General features: G+C 42.4%; 1 long non-coding RNA gene across 1 annotated transcript in view; it reads left to right on the top strand.

Moving 5' to 3' along the window:
- Window positions 1-24004, top strand: part of LOC118973844 (uncharacterized) — a 136893-nt gene that overhangs the window by 38298 nt on the left and 74591 nt on the right. The gene's annotated exons all lie outside the window — the stretch shown is intronic.

The raw sequence follows: 24004 nt of genomic DNA, 5'->3' as shown, positions 1-24004 counted from the left end.
TTAAAACAAATATAGCCTTCATACTTGTTTTAGTCATTCACCTGTATGCTTACCTTGATTTATGAATAGTCTTAAGAATCCTCAGTTTATAAGAGGGATAAGCCAATTACAACCCACTGGCCAAAGGTGGCCCACTGCTTTTTTTTATGGCTTGTGAACTAAGAATGGTTTTTACAGCTGAACTTTTGTAATTAATTTGATGATAGGAAACATTAGTTTTGAACCCCAAGTAAACAAAATGTTTGTCTGTCCCATTGGAATTCCATTCTTTTCATTAATTGACTTGTAGTAGGAAAAATTATTACTCAATTACTATTACACTGTTAATTTCATCAATAAAAATTTTGTGGGAAAAAAAAGGAAGCCCCAAACAGGCAGGAGACCGAAGGTGGTTCTTTTCCTTTTTTTTTCCTTCTTTCCATTCTCTCCTCCTCCCTCCTTCCTTGCCCCCATTCCCACTTCCTTCCTTCCCACCTTCCTTTCTTCCCACCTTCCTTTCTTCCCACCTCCCTCCCTCCCTTTCCTCTTTCCTTCCTTCCTTCTTTGAAACCTCTCAATTTATATGCACTTTCTCTAGCATGGAAATGTGAGGACTCGAAAGGACCAGCCAAGCGCTCCCCTAGCCAAGCACTCTCAGACAGGGCAGGTGGGAGGACGGGTGGCAGTTTGCTACCACCTCGCAGAGTGGCTCTCCACTACTCGAGCAGTGAGGGTCTAGGGAAGAGGGTCTTAGAGAGCGGACCACCCATCGGCAATATCAACAGTCCTGGGAACTTGCTGGAATCCAAGTTCTTGGGCTTGGCCTCAAATATGCAGAAATAGGGACTCAGAAGTGGGCCCCACAGTCTGCATTTTAATAAGCCTTCCTGGTGATTCTGGGCATGTGCAAGTTGTTGCCCCCAACCTCCCTGCCTCTTTCCAGGAGGCTCTGGGAGAACAGCAGGTGTCTGGGCAGAGAGGGAGAAGCCCAAGTGGAGCTCATGCTCCATGGTGCCCCTTGACATGCAGCCACACTCCTGCCATGTGCTGCTTCATGGTTCCTGGTCCCTCTCTCTGATGCGGTGGGTCTGGATCTGCACGCTGCATCTGTTATGTGAGACTGGCTAAGTAGGGTTTTATTTTCTGTGAAGTGAGTCTCTTAGGGCTCAGAGGTGAAATAAGCAGGGAAGGTATCATGCTTGCATTTTACCATCTTTACTCACCATTGGCCTCTAGAAGAGAGTGGGAGTTGAATGAAATATTCATGGTCACCCACACACTGGCTTTAGCATCCATTACCTTGGAGATGATCCTTAAATAACACAACTTTAGTGCTTTGGCTTAAATTCCCAAGCGTTTGTACAGAAAGCAGGAAGAGAGGGCGGTACTTGATTGGAACTCACTGCTGCTCAGGGACAGGGTGTTAGTGTGAGGATGCAGATGAGCAAGATGTTTCCAGGGATGCAGGTCCTGGACACCTCAAAGCAACACATTCAGAAACAAAAGGTATGGTTTGGAGCAACTTGACGTCTTTCCAAACCAAGTCTAGTAACCAGACTTCCTCTAGCGTCTTCCGTCTCATACCTTGGAAGGTAGGTTTAGGAAAATGAGGGGAAATACAGCTTCTATTCGCATAGTAACACTGTGCTCTTGGTGTAAGAGTGGTTAGTAGTGACAAGAGGAAGATTATTTGACTGTTTGGTAAGGAGGCTCAAAATACCCAAGCCTGCCCTTCAAGAGATCTGTGGAGGTGGGTAGTGGGGAGACATCGTAGGATTGATTAAAAAAGATGGGGGTGGGTGCTGGGGAAAGAAAAGAAGGCAGGCTAAATGGAAGGAAGAAAGATGGTGGGACTGGCGAGCAGCGGGAAGGGAAATGAACAAATCTGAGTACTCCTTTAAACTCCATGCATTTGTGGGACTGCCTGACAGTGAGGACCGTACTGTGGCTTCCACCCTTGAGATGCCATCTGCGAGATTTGACCCTGGCCTCTTTATAGTTCTGAGCTCCTCTGCTTGGGTTATATGATCCCCTTGCACAAACACATGACGTAGCCTTGAACATTCCTCTGCCATTTTGTCATTCTCAGTGTAATTCTTAATGGCATGGGTGGGAAAGTGCCGCATGCACCCTTCCACATTCTGGCCTCTTCCGCGGGAGCTTGGAGTCTGTCAAGGGCATTCTCTCCTTGTTGGGCTGGCTGGCCCTCCCACCGAAGGAGGCTGAAAGTTGGGAGGATGGGAGCATCTCCTTGATGGCAGTGGCGCCTCTGGCTGCAGCGGGTGCTAAGTGTGACTGCAGGCAGCTCAGATTCCAGCCACTTTGTGGCAGCTCCGTGGCACCAGCAGGCATGTGGGATCTGTGGCTACCGCCCACCAGCAGCGGTGGGAGCAGCTCTGCAGCACAAAAGCCGAGTGTGCCAGCTCCCAGGCGGCACCACCAGCAGCTTCCTATCTTTGGGTACAGCCCCCTCCTCCTGCTGGCTCCAAAGCCACACCACCTGGTTTCTCTTCTGTTCTTCCAGTCCTTCTACCACTTTTCTAACGGGTTCCCTGCATTAGATCTTTTCCCCTTAAAATATCCTCCAGGGGGTTTGTTTTCCTAAGTGAATACCGATCTAGGCAGTTATTTTGACCAATCCAAGACCATTCTGAGCTGAGGGCCCACATATACTTGTTTTTACTCTCTTAGCTTCCAAGTTCAGTATGGGCTCTTCCTTTCATGGTTAAGAACCACGAATGTTATTATTGCAGGCTTAAATTTTTTGAAGACAACCAATGAAAAGAGTGATGGACATACCACTAAACTGTAGTAATCAATCCAGGGAAGAAAGCATAGGGCAGTGAACAGTGAGGGAAATTTGAACCTGCACTCAGTCCTGTCCTACCTCTGTCCTTATAATCACCAGGAGGTCAACTGTTAGACAAGCTTTGTCAAAATGTGAATGAATCTGTCAGCTGATTTATTGTGGAGTGGACTTGAGCTAACACCAGTTGCTCCAATTTTCTTAATCTACACTCCATTTCAAAGTCAGATGGGATGGGTGATATGAGTATGGTTTAGTTTTGGAGAATCAAGCAGGACATGAGTGATTAAGCTGTAGTTTTCAAACACACAGGCACATATATTACTTTGATTGTATGTTCCAGGTGAGATTTTTTTGTTATTCAAGTAATGTTGATATACAATCTTTTATTTTTAATTTTTTAAATTTTGTTATCATTAATCTACAATTACATGAAGAACCATTATGTTACTCGGCTCTCCCCTACCCCAAGTCCCCCTCACAAACCCCACTGTCCGTCAGCATAGTAAGATGCTGTAGAATCACTACTTGTCTTCTCTCTGTTGCAAATCCCTCCCCTTTCCCTCACCCGCCACATTATACATGCTAATTATAATACCCCCTTTCTTCTTCCCCACCCTTATCCCTCCCTACCCACCCATCCTCCCCAGTCCCTTTCCCTTTGGTACCTGTTAGTCCATTCTTGGGTTCTGTGATTCTGCTGCTGTTTTGTTCCTTCAGTTTTTCTTTTGTTCTTATACTCCACAGATGAGTGAAATCATTTGGTACTTGTCTTTCTCCACCTGGCTAATTTCACTGAGCATAATGCCCTCTAGCTCCATCTATGTTGTTGCAAATGGTAGGGTTTGTTTTCTTCTTGTGGCTGAATAATATTCCATTGTGTAGATGCACCACATCTTCTTTATCTGTTCATCTACTGATGGACACTTAGGTTGCCTCCCTTTCTTGGCTATTGTAAATAGTGCTGCAATAAACAGAGGAGTGCATATGTCTTTTTTAAACTGGGCTGCTGCACTCCTGGGTAAATTCCTAGAAGTGGAATTCCTGAATCTAATGGTATTTCTATTTTGAATTTTTTGAGGAACCTCCATACTGCTTTCCACAATGGTTGAACTAATTTACATTCCCACCAGCAGTGTAGGAGGGTTCCCCTTTCTCCACAGCCTTGTCAACATTTGTTGTTGTTTGTCTTGTGGATGGTGGCCATCCTAACTGGTGTGAGGTGATATCTTATTGTGGTTTTAATTTGCATTTCTCTGATGACTAGCCATATGGAGCATTTTTTCATGTGCCTGTTTGCCATCTGAATTTCTTCTTTGGAGAAGTGTCTGTTCAGATCCTGTGCCCATTTTTTGATTGGATTATTTGCTTTTTGTTTGTTGAGGTATTTTGGATGTCAACCCTTTATCGGGATCTGTCATTTATGAATATATTCTCCCATACTGTAGGATACCTTTTTGTTCTATTGATGGTGTCCTTTGCTGTACAGAAGCTTTTCAGCTTGGTATAGTCCCACTTGTTCATTTTTGCTTTTGTTTTCCTTGCCCGGGGAGATGTATTCATGAAGAAGTCACTCATGTTTATGTCCAAGAGATTTTTGCCTATGTTTTTTTCTAAGAGTTTTATGGTTTCATGACTTACATTCAGGTCTTTGATCCATTTTGAGTTTACCTTTGTATATGGGGTTAGACAATGGTCCAGTTTCATTCTCCTACATGTAGCTGTCCAGTTTTGCCAGCACCGTCTGTTGAAGAGACTGTCATTTCCCCATTGTATGTCCATGGCTCCTTTTTCAAATATTAATTGACCATATATGTTTGGGTTAATGTCTGGAGTCTTGAATCTGTTCCACTTGTCTGTGGCTCTGTTCTTGTGCCAGTACCAAATTGTCTTGATTACTACGGCTTTGTAGTAAAGCTTGAAGTTGGGGTGTGAGATTCCTGCCACTTTATTCTTCTTTCTCAGGATTGCTTTGGCTATTCGGGGTCTTTGGTGTTTCCATATGAATTTTTGAACTATTTGTTCCTGAATGTTGTTAGTATTTTGATAGGGATTGCATCAAATCTGTATATTGCTTTGGGCAGGATGGCCATTTTGACAATATTAATTCTTCCTAGCCAAGAGCTTGGGATGAGTTTACATTTGTTAGTGTCCCCTTTAATTTCTCTTAAGAGTGTCTTATAGTTTTAAGGGTATAGGTCCTTCACTTCTATGGTTAGGTTTATTCCTAGGTATTTTATTCTTTTTGATGCAATTGTGAATGGAATTATTTTCCTGATTTCTCTTTCTATTGGCTCGTTGTTAGTGTATAGGAAAGCCACAGATTTCTGTGTGTTAATTTTGTATCCTGCAACTTTACTGTATTCCAGTATCAGTTCTAGTAGTTTTGGAGTGGAGTCTTTAGGGTTTTTTATGTACAACATCATGTCATCTGCAAATAGTGACAGTTTAACTTTTTCTTTACCAATCTGGATTCCTTGTATTTCTTTGTTTTGTCTAATTGCCGTGGTTAGGACCTCCAGTACATGTTAAATAACAGTGGGGAGAGTGGGCATCCTTGTCTTGTTCCCGATCTCAGAGGAAAAGCTTTCAGCTTCTTGCTGTTCAGTATGATGTTGGCTGTGGGTTTATCATATATGGCCTTTATTATGTTGAGGTACTTGCCCTCTATACCCATTTTGCCGAGAGTTTTTATCATGAATGGATGTTGATCTTTGTCAAATGCTTTTTCAGCATCTATGGAGATGATCATGTGGTTTTTGTCTTTCTTTTTGTTTATGTGGTGGATGATGTTGATGGATTTTCGAATGTTGTACCATCCTTGCATCCCTGGGATGAATCCCACTTAGTCATGGTGTATGATCCTTTTGATATATTTTTGAATTCGGTTTGCTAATATTTTATTGAGTATTTTTGCATCTATGTTCATCAGGGATATCGGTCTGTAATTTTCTTATTTGGTGGGGTCTTTGCCTGGTTTTGGTATTAGGGTGATGTTGGCTTCATAGAATGAGTTTGGGAGTATTCCCTCCTCTTCTATTTTTTGGAAAACTTTAAGGAGAATGGGTATTATATCTTCTCTGTGTGTCTGATAAAATTCCGTGGTAAATCCATCTGGCCTGGGTGTTTTTTCTTGGGTAGTTTTTTGATTACTGCTTCACTTTCTTTGCTGGTAATTGGTTTGTTTAGATTTTGTGTTTCTTCCTTGGTCAGTTTTGGAAGGTTGTATTTTTCTAGGAAGTTGTCCATTTCTTCTAGGTTTTCCAGCTTCTTAGCATATAGGTTTTCATAGTAGTCTCTAATCTTTGTATTTCTGTTGGGTCCATCGTGATGTTTCCTTTCTCATTTCTGATCCTGTTGATGTGTGTTGATTCTCTTTTTCTCTTAATAAGTCTGGCTAGAGGCTTACCTATTTTGTTTATTTTCTCAAAGAACCAGCTCTTGGTTTCATTGATTTTTTTCTATTGTTTTATTCTTCTCAATTTTGTTTATTTCTTCTCTGATCTTTATTATGTCCCTCCTTCTGATGATTTTAGGCCTCATTTGTTCTTCTTTTTCCAATTTTGATAATTGTGACATTAGACTATTAATTTGGGTTTGTTCTTCCTTCTTTAAATATGCCTGGATTGCTATATACTTTCCTCTTAAGACTGCTTTCGCTGCTTCCCACAGAAGTTGGGGCTTTGTGTTCTTGTTGTCATTTATTTCCATATATTGCTGGATCTCCATTTTAATTTGGTCATTGATCCATTGACTATTTAGAAGCATGTTGTTAAGCCTCCATGTGTCTTTGAGCCTTTTTGCTTTTTTTGTACTATTTATTTCTAGTTGTATACCTTCATGGTCTGAAAAGTTGGTTGGTAGGATTTTAATCTTTTTGCATTTACTGAGGCTCTTTTTGTGGCCTAGTATGTGGTCTATTCTGGAGAATGTTCCATGTGCACTTGAGAAGAATGTGTATCCTGTTGCTTTTGGGTGTAGAGTTCTATAGATGTCTATTAGGTCCATCTGTTCTAGTGTGTTGTTCAGTGCCTCTGTGTCCTTACTTATTTTCTGTCTGGTGGATCTGTCCTTTGGAGTGAATGGTGTGTTGAAGTCTCCTAAATTAAATGTATTGCAGTCTATTTCCTCCTTTAGTTCTGTTAGTATTTGTTTCACATATGCTGGTGCTCCTGTGTTGGGTGCATATATATTTATAATGGTTATATCCTTTTGTTGGACTGAGCCGTTTATCATTATGTAGTGTCCTTCTTTATCTCTTGTTCCTTTCTTTTTTTGAAGTCTATTTTGTCTGATACTAGTACTGCAACACCTGCTTTTTTCTCCCTATTGTTTGCGTGAAATATCTTTTTCCATCCCTTGATTTTAAGTCTGTGCATGTCTTTGGGTTTGAGGTGAGTTTCTTGTAAGCAGCATATAGATGGGTCTTGTTTTTTTATCCATTCAGTGACTCTGTGTCTTTTGATTGGTGCATTCAGTCCATTTACCTTTAGGGTGATTATTGATGGGTATGTACATATTGCTGTTTTATTAATTAGTTGCTTTTATAATTCCTCTCTGATCCTTTTTCCTTTGTTATAACCTTCTCTTGTTATTTGATGGTTTTCTTTAATATTGTGATTGGATTTCTCTTTTTAAATTTTTTATGTATCAATTATAGGCTTTACCGGTCCCTGGTGTTCAGCCCTGCTTATCACCAGAACCCAGTACAGTGTGGGCTTGTGCTCCTGGAGCAGATCTCCAGGGCCAGGTTTGCAGAGTTCCTGAGCACCTGTTCTCTACCAGCTCCATTCCTCTCCCTCCCCATCTGTGGGCTGAGATGGAGGAAGGGCTTGGGTCCTGCTCCATTGTGGCTCTGCACTTTACCCTTATCTGTGTGGTCTTCTCTTCTTCACCAGGTGCAGGTGGGCTGTTCTGCAGTGTTCAGGTTGTTTTCAGAGTTAGTTGTATTTGCTATAGTTGCTTTCTTGTTGTGTGTGTGTGGGAGGAGGTTTCCTCCTTGCCTTCCTACTCTGCCATCTTCTTTTCCCCAACTGAGATGGTTTTTTATTATGAATAGGAACAACAGTATACAGATATCAAGAGGACTTAAACAAGAAATATGTTTATTGGGCTTTATCATTGGAAGTCCAGAGGTAGGGCAGGCTTCAGTGCTGGCTTAACCCAGGGGCTCTTGCCCCATTTTCCTGAGATCCTCTTGGCTTTTCCAGCATCTATGGGTGGCCTTCTCCTGGAATTGTAGCAGGTGGACATGTCTAGAGAAAGAGAACAAGGGTTGCTTCTGGAAGCTCAAGAAGCCCCCAGGACACCTGTTCTCATGTCACACAGGTCCATATTCAGTCATATGTCCTTCTGTGACATATCACTGAGAAGTGATGGGAATGACATGACCTTTGGAACATTCTGGAGCAGAGAATGAGGTCAGATTTCCTATATGGGCTGCTTGATGGAGGGGTATTTCCTTGAAGGAAATGAGGGTTCTGTTAGGAAATGAGAAGAGGGGAAGGAGATTCTTGAATAATGAATACTGTGGGGCAGCAAAGCAGTGTTCCATCCTTTTACTGCTCCAATTCTGAAAAACCTCTGAGTGCTGTTGATTTAACTGATGCCTTACAATTTTTATTCATTCAGCAAATGCTTACTGAACCATTAAATCTATGCTTGGTATTATGACAAATGCTGGAGATATAAAGAGTAGTAAAAATATTGTCCTATCCCTTGAGGATTTTACAGTCTAGTGGAGGAGATATATAGGTGAACAAACTATTATGAGAAATAAATATATGAGAACATTGTTGAATAGAGATAAGGCAAAGTTTTATGAAAACTCAAAGGAAGGAGCAACTAAATCTATGGGGAAGGAGGCTGAGGAGGAGAGTGGACGTCTGGGAAGATGGGGCACAGTCAGAAGGAGCAGCATGTGCATTGCTACAAAGGCATGGAAGAAAGTGGAATGTTCTAAAATGTACAATAACTTTCTGTGCATGAAGCAGTGAACATGTGGGGGATGGCAAGGGATGAGGCCCTAGGATCCAGGTTGGATTTCACCATATACATGATAGAGATTCTGGAAATTTACTAGGTAGAAGGCCACAGAATAGGGCTAGAAAGACTGGTCTGGTTTGGTGTGCAGAATGAATTGGAGGAGGCAAACCTGAAGGCAGAGAGGTTATTTCAATGGCCAAATGAGAAATAAAAGACAATGAGAACCTGAACTAAAAAGTAAGGGAAGAAGGGCCTAATCAGGGGAATGCACAGGCCTGGAGACTGCCTGGAATGGGGGGAGGAGGGGGAGGCTGAGAGGGAGGTGAGAGAGGAGGGGCCAAGGATGAGATGAGCCCAGAACATCTGCTTAAGTGTCCAGGTGCTGACCGCATCCGTTGAAATGCAGAGCCCAGGAGGAGGGGAAGGCTGTCTGGAGGGAAGACGATGAGTTCAGTTTGGGATATAGGATGAAATGTCTGCAGCACACCTAGGTGGCCATTCCAGCAGCATCCTGGAACAGGAGTGCAGGTTAGGAGAGGGCCCTGGTGGTGAGGAGGACAGGGAAGGTATTTGAGACACACATCAGGAAAGTGCTTTCTGACGAGGAAACATTCAAACAGATACTGGAATGAAATCGTGGAGCAGGCCATGGGACTATTTCACGCAGGTAGCCGGCCAGTTCTCCAGGCTGCTTTACCTAATAGCTATGGAGCTATGGCGCCAAGGCTGGGAGGAAGATGCTCACTGACAAACACATAGCCTCCCCTCTCCTGTGGGTCTGTGGGTAGCCGTCTGTCCACCCATGAACTTTGGTGAGGCTTCTGGCCCTGATGTTGAGTGTGCTCGAGCCTGAAGGATTCTCCAGCCTCCAGCTATGCCTCCTCCTTTTCTCTCCTCCTGCTGATTCCTGCATGAGCCACTCCAGGTCTTCCCTAGGGCTTGGCAGTCGGCTAGATCTTGCCGGAGCCCACTTGGTGCAGATCCTGCTCCTGATCACTAGGGGGCTCTCCTGAGAACCTGAATCAGCCTGGAGGGCATCTAGGGCAAGATGTCCTCTGAGGATGGTTTCTTGTCAGAATGTCATGCAAAGGATTGAAGCATTATACAGCTTATTCAAGCTCAAATCACATTTTTAATACAGTATTAAAAGACATTTCATCCAATAAATTAAATGACTAAGACAAAATCTCATAAAGGTCTTATTTCTCTACTGATCTTGGTCTTAAATTCTTTGTTGCATGAATGAATGAACAAATGAGTACAATCCCAGAAATTTCAAAAGGGGTGAGAATGAGAATAAAGCGATTGCTGAGGCAATTGAAGCAAGTTCCATCTGAGTGTTATTCTCTCTCTACTTGAAAGGATCCTTGCTCCTGTCACTACTGATTCATACACAGTCCTTTACTGGCTTGATAATAACGGCCTCATAGGAAAGAGTGTCTCAGAAACTCAAGCTTGTGGCCATTTGAACATGCTGAGTTTTTGAAGACACACCGAAAAGGTATTGTCTTGCTACTTCACTGTCAGGGAAAATGCTAGACCTGTAAGATGGGGTTTATACTAGCCAGGTTTGAATGATATAATATAAAAGAACTGTAAGTCCAATAGGTAAAATTGGTTACTATTTTTGGATAAAAAGCCTATTTTTGAAGTCTTAATGATTTAAGCAGGAATATGCTGTTCATTCCTTAAACAAGGTTATTCTTGGTGCCTCCATCTCTTTAACATACTGGCTGCTAAATCAGTCCTGTTCCAGGCAATATGCCTTGGATTATTGGTCTAAAAATGCCATATTTTTGCTGCTACAGTCATTTAGTGCATCTCAAGGAAGTCATTGAGTGCATCATCTTATATTAAGCACTGATTTAGATAAAAATGAAAAATACAACACGCCTGAAGACAGTCTATTCTTGCTGTTCCTGCTGTTACGTTTGTGCCATTGGCTGTCATCCCTCAAGACCTGGCCCAGGAGAATGGGCACATGAAGACAAGAACTGCAAGAAAGTTCTGCTCTGACCAACAGGCAGGTTTGGTGAACTGATTGTTTTGCCATCCTAAAAATAACACCCACAAAGGCTTTCATATATGATGCCACTAGATGTCACTAAATAACAAGCTTCTTAGAGCAGTCATGTTGGACCATTTAACAACCCCTGCTCCCCTGTTCTTTTAATATGTTTGTACACTATACACTTCCCACATCATTTTTTTCTGAATCTTTTACATTTAGTGTGACATTCATTCCTGGGAACACAGCTTCATCCTATCCAGTGCCTGCTTATTCTTTGGATGCGGTAACTCCTCCAGCCCCGCCTGTGTGGCAAGTGAATTCACATTCCACCTGCTCGTGAAGTGTTGTGGTAAAAATGGGCATGGTTCTGTTCTTGCCATTGTGGGGTACTTGTTCTCTGATGTGTTTTGGCTGATTGATCACAATGTGCAAAAACGGGAAGCTTGATTCCCTGGCTTCTAATTTAGCCTCCTCAGAAAATGTGACGCTCCCAGAAATCACTGTGGCCGTTTGTGGCCACCGTGTAAACTGTCTCAGGACAGTGAGAGGACTGTTCTGGTTTAAAGACATCTGTAGAAAAGGTCTTTGCTAAAACAAAACCCCTTTCTTTGATGCCCCTTAATCCCTTTATCTTTTTCTAGGCTTCCTTGTCATGTTTTCTGTGACAGCTCTCAGGGGACCAAAGCCAGCAGAATTTTCTCTGCCTTGGGAATATCTTCCCCCATCAGTAATTCAGACAGTAGGAAGGGGAACTTGTTGTGTGTCCCAGAGGGGCCCTTCGATTGTGCATTTGATGTTGACAGCTTTCTTTGTCATGAAGAATGAAATTCAGGGGTGCGTGGATCACACAGTCTAAAGTTTGGAGTTATATCAGTCTGTACGGTTTACAGGACGCTTTCACTTCTGTCACCTCAGTTTATTCTCAAACAATTAAGGAAGGCAGGCTGGATGCCTTTATTTCTCTTTCATAGAAGAGTAAACAGAAGGTCAGAGAGGCTTAAACGGCTTGCCCAAGGTCATCCAGATATAAAGTGGAGTTGTACCGCTCACTTGCATCTCTAGGTTCCTGGGCTCTGACACAGATCTCCCTGATTCCCAAGACACCAAAGCTGTTTCTTGCAATGGAATTGTTCAAAGCAACAAGAAAGAGACTTCTAGCAAAGCTGCTTCTACAAAGCTGGTAAAGAATCAGAGATCTGGGGCTAGAGATCTGGGGTAGGACCATTTAACAACCCCTCAGGGCAAGAGTAGAGGAGTCCTTTGTCCCTCTGCTGCCTGCTGTCCACCAAGGCCCTTATCCCAAGGCACACCATCATCTGGGGGATTGCTCGGTTGGCACAGCTTGCTGAAACTGCTATGTAAGAGAGATGCAAAAGATGGAGGGCACAGGGGAAGCCTATAAAAATACCTCCCCAATTGCAGGATACTTTGGGAAGAATAAGGATTCAAGATGCAGAGCTTATTTTATTTAGAAAAGCAAAATTAAGGGGAATATGCATATTGCTGTCAAGTCAAAAGCCACAATTTATCTTTTCCTTGGAGTGTAAGAGGTGGAAAGGATGGAGTTGATGGAGGTGATAGAAACAGTGATACCATGCTTGAAATGCATTTTCTGCCTTCTTTCAAGTCTCTTTCTTGTTGCTTCGAACAATTCCATTTCTGTGAGGGTCGGGCGTGGGTGGGGAGAGGCTGCTGGGGACTCCTTTCGTCAGTATGAGGGCTACGGCTTGACCAAACTACATCTATAAAGCATTTTGCCAACCTGATGAAAAACACTAGCTGATCACTAAAATACGCTGTTCATCTGTTGAGAGTTGGGGTTCCTTTCCTGCTAAATAGAGACTTTGAAAAATACCGCTTAATCAATGACGACGACTGAGCTAACTTTCAACTGCAGCTGATACTTGAGAATGGACCTGAAATCTCCTACTTATAAGCCGTAGGATGCTGGAAATAAGATTTGTTGGATTTTTTTCCCCCAGGGTACTTTCTGAAATACTGGTCTTTCCACCAGATGCCTCAGTATTTCTAAGGTCTGGGCTGAGTGCCATTTGAGGACCTGGCAGTCGTGTTTGCCTTTGGTTTCTGTGGCTAGCTTTGCAGGACAGCATCTCCATTCTCTGTAGAGCCAGGGGTCCTTGACCTTGGCTGAACATTAGAATTGCTTGGTTGTGCTTTTTAAAATTGCTGATACTTGGGCTCCACCCTCAGATGTTCAGATTTAATTGGTTTGGGGTGGAGCCGGGCACTGCTATTTTTCAGGGCCTCAGAGGTTTCTAATGTGCGGAGTTGAGAACCGCAGTGGTGGAGAAGCTCTGCTGGAGAAGTTGCTTTAGATGAAGTCCTTCTCTCAGGTGGGGGTAACGAGAATCCTAGTCAGCATAGCTTTCCATTTAATTTTTTTAATCCAAATAGCTAAATGCAAGCATCCACTAATCAGGAATTATTTTATTAAAAAGCTCAATCACATTTTAGTGCTCAATTGAAATACATACCATCACCTAGATATGATTTGTTCCACAATTTAATTCAGTGTTTCTCAAAGTGTATTTTATGACAATTCATATCAGGGGTGCTTGTTAACATTGCAGGTTTCTGGGCCGCATTCCAGACCTACTGAATGAAGTGCTCCAGGTGGAAGCCCAGCAATCTGCACTGTGGCAGTTGCTCCAAGGGATTTGGGTGCAAATCAGTACTAATGCTTAACTGGTTTTAATTAGTATTAATCCTGTTTGTCCTGAGGGCATTTGTAAATCTTAGTATTTATACTGCTTTTTTGGGGGGTTTGTTTGTTTTTTTTTAAATGCAAGGCTTCAAATCTTGTAGCCCTCCATTGACTTCTCCATCAGAACTGTAAGCTTTTTCTATTCAGGCTGTTTGCTGATAGGGGGATTGCCTTTTAATAACCTTTCTGGTATTCCTTACCAACTAAAAGTTTCCTTGTATCTTTCCTCAGTTCTGTCACAAAGCGGAAAAACAAAATGAAGTAGCAGCATGATGTCACTGGTCTGCTTAAAAATCCCATGACTGTCTATTTCAGTTGGTGGTTTCCCTGCCTACTGGTGTCAAGTCTCTCCAAGCTTGCCCTGGTATCAGGAATCTGGTTGCTTAGTGTTTGCTGGTTTATTTGCATCAACCAGTCCCTTAATAACTATCTCTCACAGGATCAAACACCTCAGCTTTTTAGCACAGCTTACTCACAAGAGTTTGGTGTCACAAAGCCAAGCTCCTTCCATGATGTTGAAAACTGAATTTGAGAGAGCACAATGCCATTGCAAATTAGCTGTAAAACGGTTCCTCCATTCAGATGAAATCTTTTAGATTTCTGCTTTGCTGATGTCTCTCTCCTAGTTCTGTTTTTTTTTTTTTTTTAGCAGATTCTAGGTTCCTTCCTCATTCTTCTACTCTCATCCTTTCCTGAAATCAAGCTGCCTTGGATCTAATTCCCAGTTACACTGAAAAATTAATATGATGACTTCCAAATCAAAGGGTCAAATGGAGCATGTGCTAAGAGACCCTATTCCCACATCAAACATATAGAAATGCCAGAAGAAAAATTATTCTAAGTCAAATTAAAAGGAGTCAAAGCAGAAATCTTAAAAATGAGGAATGGAGTCAGTGAAATGAAAAGCTCATGGTGGGTTATACAATAGTTTTGACACAGATAGAGAGAAATAGTGATTTGGAAGATAGAATTGACATAGTTTTCCCTATGCAGTACAGAAAGCCCAAGAGATAGAAATTAGGATACATGGAAGATATGATGAGAAACCCCAACTTCTGTCCATTAGGAACTCAGCAATGACTGAGTATTTTCTAAATGTAAGACATATTGTTCTAGAAAGAAAAAGTTGGAATGCCAAGGATTAAAAAAGAAAAAAATCCTTTAGTAGATTCCATTGTAGTAGAATGGCAGAATACAAAATCCTAAAATCTACCAGAATTACCTCCAAGGCAATGAATGGCCATCAGAATGACAACAGACTTTTCAACAGCAGATGCCAGGGGACAATTGTTACTACTCTGAATTTCATTTCCAGAAGTTCCATAGTCCAGAATTTCAGCTAAGAAGAACCAACCTAAGCCTATTCAATTATCACCTTCTTTTTCTTTTCTGATTTAGAGAATATTTTATTTATATTCATTTTTCAAAGATCTGATTCTTCAAAGATTTCCAGTTTGAGTAAACATACTTTTTATTCAGAACAGACTGAAGCATGGTTTATATATTCATTTATTGCTGAGCCACCAGAATTTGTATCTTTTTTTAATTGATGTATGGTTGATATAAAATCTTATGTTGGTTTCATATATACAACACTGTAGTTAAACAGTTACCCATATTATTAAATTTTCATCCCCTCTAGTGTGGTTACTATTTATCAATGTAGAAAGATGTTACAGAATCATTGACTATATTCTCCATGCTGTACTACCATCCCAGTGGCCAACTTATATTGTGATTGTGAATTATTGTGGCCCTTTATCCCCCCTCCCCCTCCCCCTCCCACCTGCCCCAACCTCTCCCCCTTGGTAACCACTAGTCACCTTTAAATATCTATGAGTCTACTGCTGTTTTGTTCCTTCTGTTTTGCTTTGTTTTTAGATTCCACAAATAAGTGAAATCATATGGTTATTTGTCTTTCTCCACCTGGCTTATTTCACTGAGCATAATACCCTCTAGATCTATCCATGTTGTTGCAAATGGCATAATTTCTTTTTATGGCAGAATAATATTCCATTGTATATATGTACCACATATTCTTTATCTGTTCATCTTTTGATGGACACTTAGATTGCCTCCATATCTTGGCTATTGCAAATAGTACAGTGATAAATACAGGGGTGCAAATATCTTTTTGAATCAGGGATTTTGTTTTCTTTGGATAAATTCCTAGGAGTAGAATTACTGACACCATCTTATTCTTTGATAAATTTTGGTGGCCTCCAGTGATTAGTGGTGAGTGAGGTTCCCTTCTGCACAATCTTATCACCAGGTAGGATGTTATAATGAAAGCAAGTCTCACATGAAGTTCTACTACACCCACAAATGTTTTTGGTAAGAAGGCACAGAAAGTACTCACACCTGTTCTTATAAGGTTGAGGAAGTTCTGGTTCTGCTTCCTTTAGGCAATTCTACCATGCCTTGCATAAAATATTTCCTAGAGGCAGATGTGGCAATATTCTAGAAGGAGGATATTCCTGTTGGATCAAATGGCAGAGTCCTCTATTAATTTTTGGAATACGAGTCAAAAGGGAGCCCATTGCTCTGTATGTAGGTAAGCTGTTGGGCTGGCCCAGTTCTATACCCTATTCATGTAGGAGCAGAGGAGGCATTTGTACAATATTTCTAACCAATCCACATAGCTTGACCACCAATTATTTTGACAATGAAAAAATATTTCTATAAAATTATGCTAATTAACATGCTCACTTTGTTTTTGGATATCAGTATTTACAGTGTTTGCAGAAGTTGCCTCTAGGGAGTGAGTCTTGAATGGGATCTTTCAAATTCTAATGAACCACTTTTAGAATGTTTATTATTGACTAGGGTATTTCTAATCTCAACCAACCATGACCATAGATTAAAACTAGCACACATGCATAGATATATGTCATGCTAATCTCCGCTGAAATATTTTTAAGTAAATTATAGTCTATATAACACCAGCCAAAGGATATTTTTAAGAGTGAGGGCGAAACAAGGACATTTTTAAACATAAAAGAACTTGGAGAGATTACCACCTACAGATAGAAAGAACTAATAAAGGATATCCTAAAGCAGGAATGCAAATGAACCTGGAAGGAAAGGATGGGATGAAAGAGCAAAGCAATAATTTATGTGTATGTTTATAACCAAAATACAACTAAAATTCTGGTCATAAAACACAAAGATTTGAGACTAGATTAGTTTGGGAGGGCAGTTAAAGCAAGCCAAGATTTGGGAGATGGAATACAGATATCAAGTAACTCTAGATTTAGTTGCAAAAATATAAAGATAAATATGTATTTGAAAATCTAAAGGGTAACCACTGAAAAATAGAAAGTGAAACCAAGAATGGAAAGTAAAGGATTGTGAAAATTGTTGAAAAAATGGACTGAAAGGCATACACTGAAGTCATGGTAGTGATTCTCTTGGGTTAGAGGGTGAGGGTAGAGAAGGGGACATGAGGCTCATACAGTGAACAAAATCATTAATTCTGCATCGTGGGCATACAGACTTGTAAAATATTATTGTGTGCTATTTTTTGGTATTGTTTAAAAACTAAGTCTTCAAACAAGAAAAACATATGTTGCAACTTTCGATCAATTTACATGTAGCTGCCAGGAAGCCATCAAATGCTTGGGTGAAGAATGAGCCTGTCAGGCAAGGACCAAGTATTTTAATTGTTGTATTAAGCTCATAGTAGGGGCTCAATTAATGCTGTAGGTGCAGATTTGACTCTGAAAACTCAACTACTTTATTCCTGGAATTTCAGCCCCTCTCAACAACGTCCTTTCTCAGAAGGTCTGTTTGGTCTTGTCATTCTCTTCTGTTTATCTGCCCTTCCTGAGGCCCCTGCTCTAGCACACCCCAAAGTGATACAGCTAATCTCAGAATATCAGTTGTTTTCAAATTGTTTGGGTCCATGCAACCTTATAAACCCCTGTAGCAAAGGCTATAGAACTTGGAAAGATTTGAGGGACGTACCCTCAACACTACTCCTTTCTGGCACTGACCTATGCCTGAGATGAGAGCACACGTCCTTTACTTTTGCCTGTCTGGAGGTGAGTTCCCTGCCTTCCTGGATGTTTGCGGTGGCTGTCATCTCTCTTTGTGAAGGTGGTGTTACCCCGTTTTCTTAGAGGACTGACTGGGGTTCCCAAAGGGCCCTTCTCCATGACTACAACAGACCCTTCCCTACTGGAGGAAGAATTTTCTATCACAAAGGATACTGCACAAAGAAATGGGCTACTGCAGGCAGTGAGCTTCAGGTGAGGTGATCAAGCTGGATGGCCACCTGTGAGAGATGGGGTTAGACTGGAAGTTATAGAAGGTTCTAGCTCTGAGATTTAAGGATTCTGGGATCATTGATACTAACCCATAGAACTGGGCTTTCCCCTTGAAAACCTGTATTTTTGTTTGTTTTTAGGGGATCTCTAACTAATACATGCTTGATGCAAAAAAGTAACTATTGGTGGAGATTCTGAGCTTAGATCCCTTTCGGGGATATCTTGACAGAATGGTGAGGTGTTTCCCAATGCTTCTGAGAAAAGTGGGTATCGACAATCATGTATGTCATCTGGATAAAGCTCTGCTGCTGAAGCTTCTCCTTGTATTGCAGAACTGGCCAGGGACTCCTTTGGTGGAAAGCTGTTTGTTTTGCACTTAGCAAAGGGAATGGAATTCTTTCTGAACTCTTTGATGAATTAGCCACAAATTAAACTTATTCCACTGTTCCTTGAAATTGAAAGTTACATGGCATTCATTTAGTATTTATTACCTGCCACCTTGCTTCATGAGTTATTTTTAGGTGTACAGGTTTTGTTTCCTTAATTCACTTATAAACTTCTAGAGGGAAGAACTGTGTCTTATGCTTTGTATCATCCATAGTGTCTAAACAGATTATTCTATACATACAGGTACTGTGATCATTCATTGACTCTTTGGCAAGTGCCAATATAGAACTTAATAGAGATGATCAGGGTTAGCCTTGTTTTAAAGAGGACTGTGTGACTGCATAAGAGGTCTGGTTTTATTTGTCAGTGTTTCTTGGCTTCTGTATTTCCACAGTCTACTTCTGTGTGTTGTCCTGTGTATCACAGTGTTGTATAGTTGCCCGTGCAAAATACAAAACGGAATGGTATTCAAGAACGAATTGTGGTAAAACAGCCCTAAAACAGTCAAGAAGACAAACACGGTGCAGAAGGAAAAGTCAGAGTAAAATTAAGTATTCAAAGTAATGTCCCTCAAGTAGATTCCAAGACAAGGGTTTGAGTGCATATAGCTTTTCTGGGAAGCCACCCAGGAACTTGCAGGAGAGAAGTGGAGAAGTGACGGAGAAGGGAAGGGAGGGGTGTGTGAAAGCCAGTCACCACCAAAGGTCCCTGGAGCTCTGTCTTATAGGAGAATGGGAGCCAGCCGAGGATTTCCTTGGAGTTATCCCCCTGGGCGAGGGAGCTGGTATTGATTCACCGATGTTTCTCCATCCTTGGTTTGGGCTACTCAGGGCATTCATCCACTGGCTCTTCCTGCTTTCCCTGGGGTCAGCTGAGCGTGCTCCCAAGGTCAGAGAAGGAGCCTTTCTCAGTCAATCACAGGGGGCTCCTGGAAGCAGCGTTTGTCAGATGTGCGAGTGCAGCCAAGGGAGTGTGGCAGGCTGTGATAGGGCCCCTGCTGGTGTGCGTGTGGTGCTGCCCCTTAGGGAATTCTAGTGTGGAGGCCCGGGGAAGACTCCTGCAGTCTTGGCCGGTGGCCCACCTCTCCTTGAGAACTCGTTCATCCCTAACAGCTCTGCATCTCAGCAAGTTAGCTTTGGCTCAGAGACCGCTCCCTGTGCTGCTCTTTCCTGGACTGAGGCACCCTGCTCTGCACCTGCCCTCAGGACACTTGACAGCGCACTGGGGCAGCTGAGGGGAGATGGTGGGAAGGCTGTGTGGCTCTGACAGCTTCACACTTGCCGAAGTGGACTTGAGGAAGCGCAGCTCCCAGGGCATTTGCATTCTAACGGGTGGTCCTTGGTCTCAGAAAAGCCTGCAGGATTCAGGAGAGCATGTCTTTACAGTGCAGTCTGGGCTGTTTGAGTCCAGACAGTGAGGAGGCATTTGTGGCAGAAGCTGCAGGGTCACCCTATGCAAGCTGATGGCTCTGGCCCTGATGCACACAGCCACAGCCCTCTCAGGCAGGGCACTTTAGGAACCCCATTCTCAGACCATGTAGGCATAACAGTCCCTGTCCAACCTGTCCCCACCCCGTCCCATTGACGCTGCCACAGTTCATTTTTCCTTACTGCTGTGAGTCCAGGCTTCAGTTCATACATGATACATAAATTAATATGTTGAACTCATTCTCACCTCCTAAGAACAGACAGACCTTCAGTTCTTTCTGAGATCAATAAAGTTTAAAAGAAAATAAAAAGCCTACTCAGCTTGTGTGTGGGTATTGGACCTTGTTCTAATACAGGCCCCGTTCCTGAAGTGGGAACCATGCTTGACTGCTCAGCTTTCCTGCCACTAACGGGTCAGGACTGATGGCGCATTCAAGGTCTAGAAAGGACTAGGCCGGGGCATTTGGATCCATGCTGCTGATTAAATCAAGCTGAAAGGAATTTCTTTCTGGAGAATGTGTAAGGGGAGAGGCAGAGAGAGAGGTGTGTGATATTTTTCATGTGTGCAGTGCTTCCTCTGAACCATGGCTGTGCCAGGGGCTGACAGACTTTCCGCGGGGGACAGTGGAGATGAGATCACACACATGAAATTAAAGGAAAAATAACCAAAGAAGAAAACAGCAATAACTCAACACAGTCAGAAACAGCAACTACAATATCATCACCCACCGGCCCAACCCAACATGAGGAAGAAGTGCCCGCTAAGACCCAGAGCTGCTGCCAATCCACATGGCACTTTGGTGCGAAATAGGAATAGGCAGCTTTTTTGGGCATGCAGCTCTACCTGGGCTGCATTTCAGGCCCCTTACCCCTCCACCAAGCCCCCTGGTGCAGGGAAACCCCTATAGCTGTATTTGGGCCCCTGAAGGTCCACAGGTCAAATTTTCAGTCTTTTCTCAGCTTTTCCTTTTGATAAAGGCTCAGTAGCTACTTTTTCTTTTCTTTCGCTTTTTTAAAGGACTATGAAGCTGCAGCCTCTGACATGATACGTAGATAAAAGATGTCGATGTCACGGGGATAAGAGCTAGAGAAAGGTGTAATGAGAAGAGCTTAGACCATATTCAAAGCTCCTCGGCAGTGCACGGAGGAACCCAGAGCTGGCCGAGTGCAGGGTGACACGCCACGGCCATGGGCTCCTGTTCGTGCTCAGGCCTCGCTCGGATGAGCTGGGCAATTGGGGGACTGTTTGAACAGACCAAAGGAAAATATCAAAAGGCAAATTGGAGCCAGAGAGAAAATGAATAGCCCATGATCTCCAAGGGAGATTACAGAGGTAATGAGAAAGCAGTCAGGGTTTAAAAGGCACTGTTATTCCAAGAAAGGTAATTTTGCTCAACTTTTTTTTTTTTTAATGGAAAAGAGGATGAAGAGATCAGCACCAGCTAAATCATCACTGTCAGATAAAAGATCAATCTTTTATTAGGAAACATTTCTTTGCATACCCTTTTGACATTGAAGAATCTATGTGCTGTAAGTATTTAGGGCTTTATCAAAACTGTAATATGCTAAAATAAACAAAACCACCACATGCTGTTTTATTGGAGAAGAGCAGCCATAAAGAAAAATGGAAGAAAACTTTCAAGATGAATAGTGAGTTTCCCTATAGGAGCTTTGCTTTTTATAAATCAGTTTTAAGATCCATACTCACGAATGTCTGCATATTCAGCAAACGCAGGCTTGGATAACGAGAGGGGCTGCCTTGACCCCTAGAGATTCAGGTACAAAATCCCATTCAGAGTCTCTCAGTGCCTATACAGCTTGGCTCCGCAGATAGGCTTCTTGCCGCGGACCACTGCTGAGACCTTGCCTCTGTCCTCAGGGAGTCCATTGTGTGCACCACACCTGCCTCTGCCTTTCCCGTTCCCCACTCCAACCAGATGTCTGCAGGCTCAGGGTGCTCTTCATTAGGAGACCAAGTAAGAGGGATAAAAGAAGCCCTCACCAAGAGGACACAATCTGCCTGAGGCTTCCACTAGGCTCCTGCCTGCCTTCTGCCTTCACGTCTCTCCTTGATCTCCCTTCACCAGGCCAGTACTGCACGCCCGCCAGGTCTCCTTGTGACTGACGTATGTCACATCATGACCCCCACCTCTGACTTCCTTAAAGCTGTCCTGAGTCACCCATGCAGTCTATTCCCATCCCCCTAGCAAGAGTTCTGCCACTTGGCAGGATCCTACCCCTGACCCTGGCTGTAAATCTGTGTCCACCACCTTTCATCAGCTTCCAGCATCTCCATGCACATCTGCTGACTGCTAGCTTTTCTCCACCTGCCTGCAGCTGTATATACACCTCAGTGTCTGCCGTACTCTCATGGACAAACATATTCCCCAGGTCTCACTTATAAAACTGTCTCAATAGGAAGCGTTCATGGTTCATTTCAGAACCCTGCCATTGACACAACTCTGCATTTTCTGGTGGCTTAGACCCCTTATATTCCACTCAGTATTTTTTCTCTACCAAGTGTCTTTATTACTCATAGTGTATACTCCTTTGTAATTTCAATTTATTCATGCACTGTTTAGCCTGTCTTTCTTCTCAATCTCTTTCTGCACGTTTGTAGCTTTCTTTGTCTCTCTGTTTCTGCCTGTCTGTCTCTATATAGAGAGAGACACACACATATAGACATATATTTATATAGACATTATATATATTTTTTCTGGGGCTGGGGTAGACACTTTACTAGGCCCTGCTCAGATCCCTCTTACTGACTGGTGGGCCCATACTCCAGGTGGTCTGAGCACTGTCTGCTATCACAACTGCATTTCTCCAGACATTATCCACTGCTGATAGGCTAGCACATTCCACATCCCAGGCAAGGCCCATAGCTAGAGCCCTTCAGGCCAGGACTAGACTTTCCTGAGGTCACATCTTTGCTCAGCACTTTCCTTTCATATACCGCTTCACTTGCTCCTTCATAGATTTTTCTTGATGAGCACTCCCTCAATAAATGATGTATGTCTGAATCCTTGTCTCAGGCTCTGCTTTTAGGGAACACAGCTTAGACAGAAACTCAGTTACTTCTCTCCGAAATGAAGTAGGAAACTGGATTAATGAGCTTTGATGTTCCTCCCTACTTGATAATCCTTGGTTCTTTCATTGTGCATTGTCTCATATATCTCAGACAGACAAGGCTTAGAAGAATGTTAGTGATAAAATTGGAATAGCTGTGTTTCCATGTAGCTTACTAGGTAGTTGACATAAGCTAAGGGCTGTCTTAGCCAGTTAGATTACATCATTTACTTTGGTTACCTCTGGCAATAGGATTAAGACAAGGTGACTAGGTGGAGTGGTTTTTATTAGCATGTATACACAAAGTTCTTGACTTGCTGAACCATGCATACATTTCAGGGTGCCAAGTTCCTGGAATATGGATCTAGTCAGTCACTCATATCAGCCTGACTTGGTACCTGTTGGTACCTAGGCAGACATTTGGAAGTCATGTATGATGTTCTTCACATAGAGCAATTTTTAAGTCATTCAGAACATTAAGCAAGCTGTGTTCCAAATTATTTAGATCTAAATAATCTTAGCTGCTCATGATTATATTATTGACTATTTTCAGTCTTGGCTTGGATCATGGAAAAACTGAAGGTAGATTAGATCATCAAAGTTAATGGCACAAAAAATCCTACAAAAGAAAGTATCTTACCCCAGATCAAAACTCTTATAGTTCCTCCAGCATGACTGTTCTAACCACCCAACATCTCCCTTTTCTGTCCTTAAAAGCTAATGATATTTGCCAGAACTTTATTGCACTACCATTGTCAATGGTCAAGTAGCCATGAGTTACTTTTACTTTGGAAATCTTATTAAACTAAATTACTGGATGTAGGCTTTTGGTCTGGAATTTAAGACCTGACCACTCTTTCTTCTACTGACTTCACCTCCTTAGCATAACAGACACTCAACACTCATGTGGCTGAAGAGTTTAGCCATCAATGGGAGAGAATTTTTTCTAATGGGTTCTATAAGTTGCTTAGAGAATACTCAGAAAGTGCTTGCCACACCTTATGCATAGGGTCCCAACCCACAGTGTCCCCCCAAACACACATATCTAGTTGGCATTATAGTAACATTGAATTCAGAAGTAAATGGTACTGAGGCGCTAATGGCCCCAGATCTGCACACAGTCCCAGGCAGGGATCTCCCAGGGAGCTTGTTCTGCCATGGGCTGCATTTTGAGCTCTGATTGGGGCTGTGGTGGAAGAATGTGAAGAATTGATATCTGCCCAAGGGCTTTATCCTAATAGCAGTGCCCTGTGCCAAAGGGAGCCAGGGAGAGGTCTAGGCTGTTTTTACCCTTCTCTATGTAATCTCTTCAGGTCATTTTTCTAATATCCAGAGCCATCTATTTCC

The sequence above is a fragment of the Manis javanica genome, chromosome 1, assembly GCF_040802235.1.
Source record: "Manis javanica isolate MJ-LG chromosome 1, MJ_LKY, whole genome shotgun sequence".
Classification (NCBI taxonomy): Eukaryota; Metazoa; Chordata; class Mammalia; order Pholidota; family Manidae; genus Manis; species Manis javanica.
This window is presented reverse-complemented; position numbering and strand designations above follow the sequence as displayed.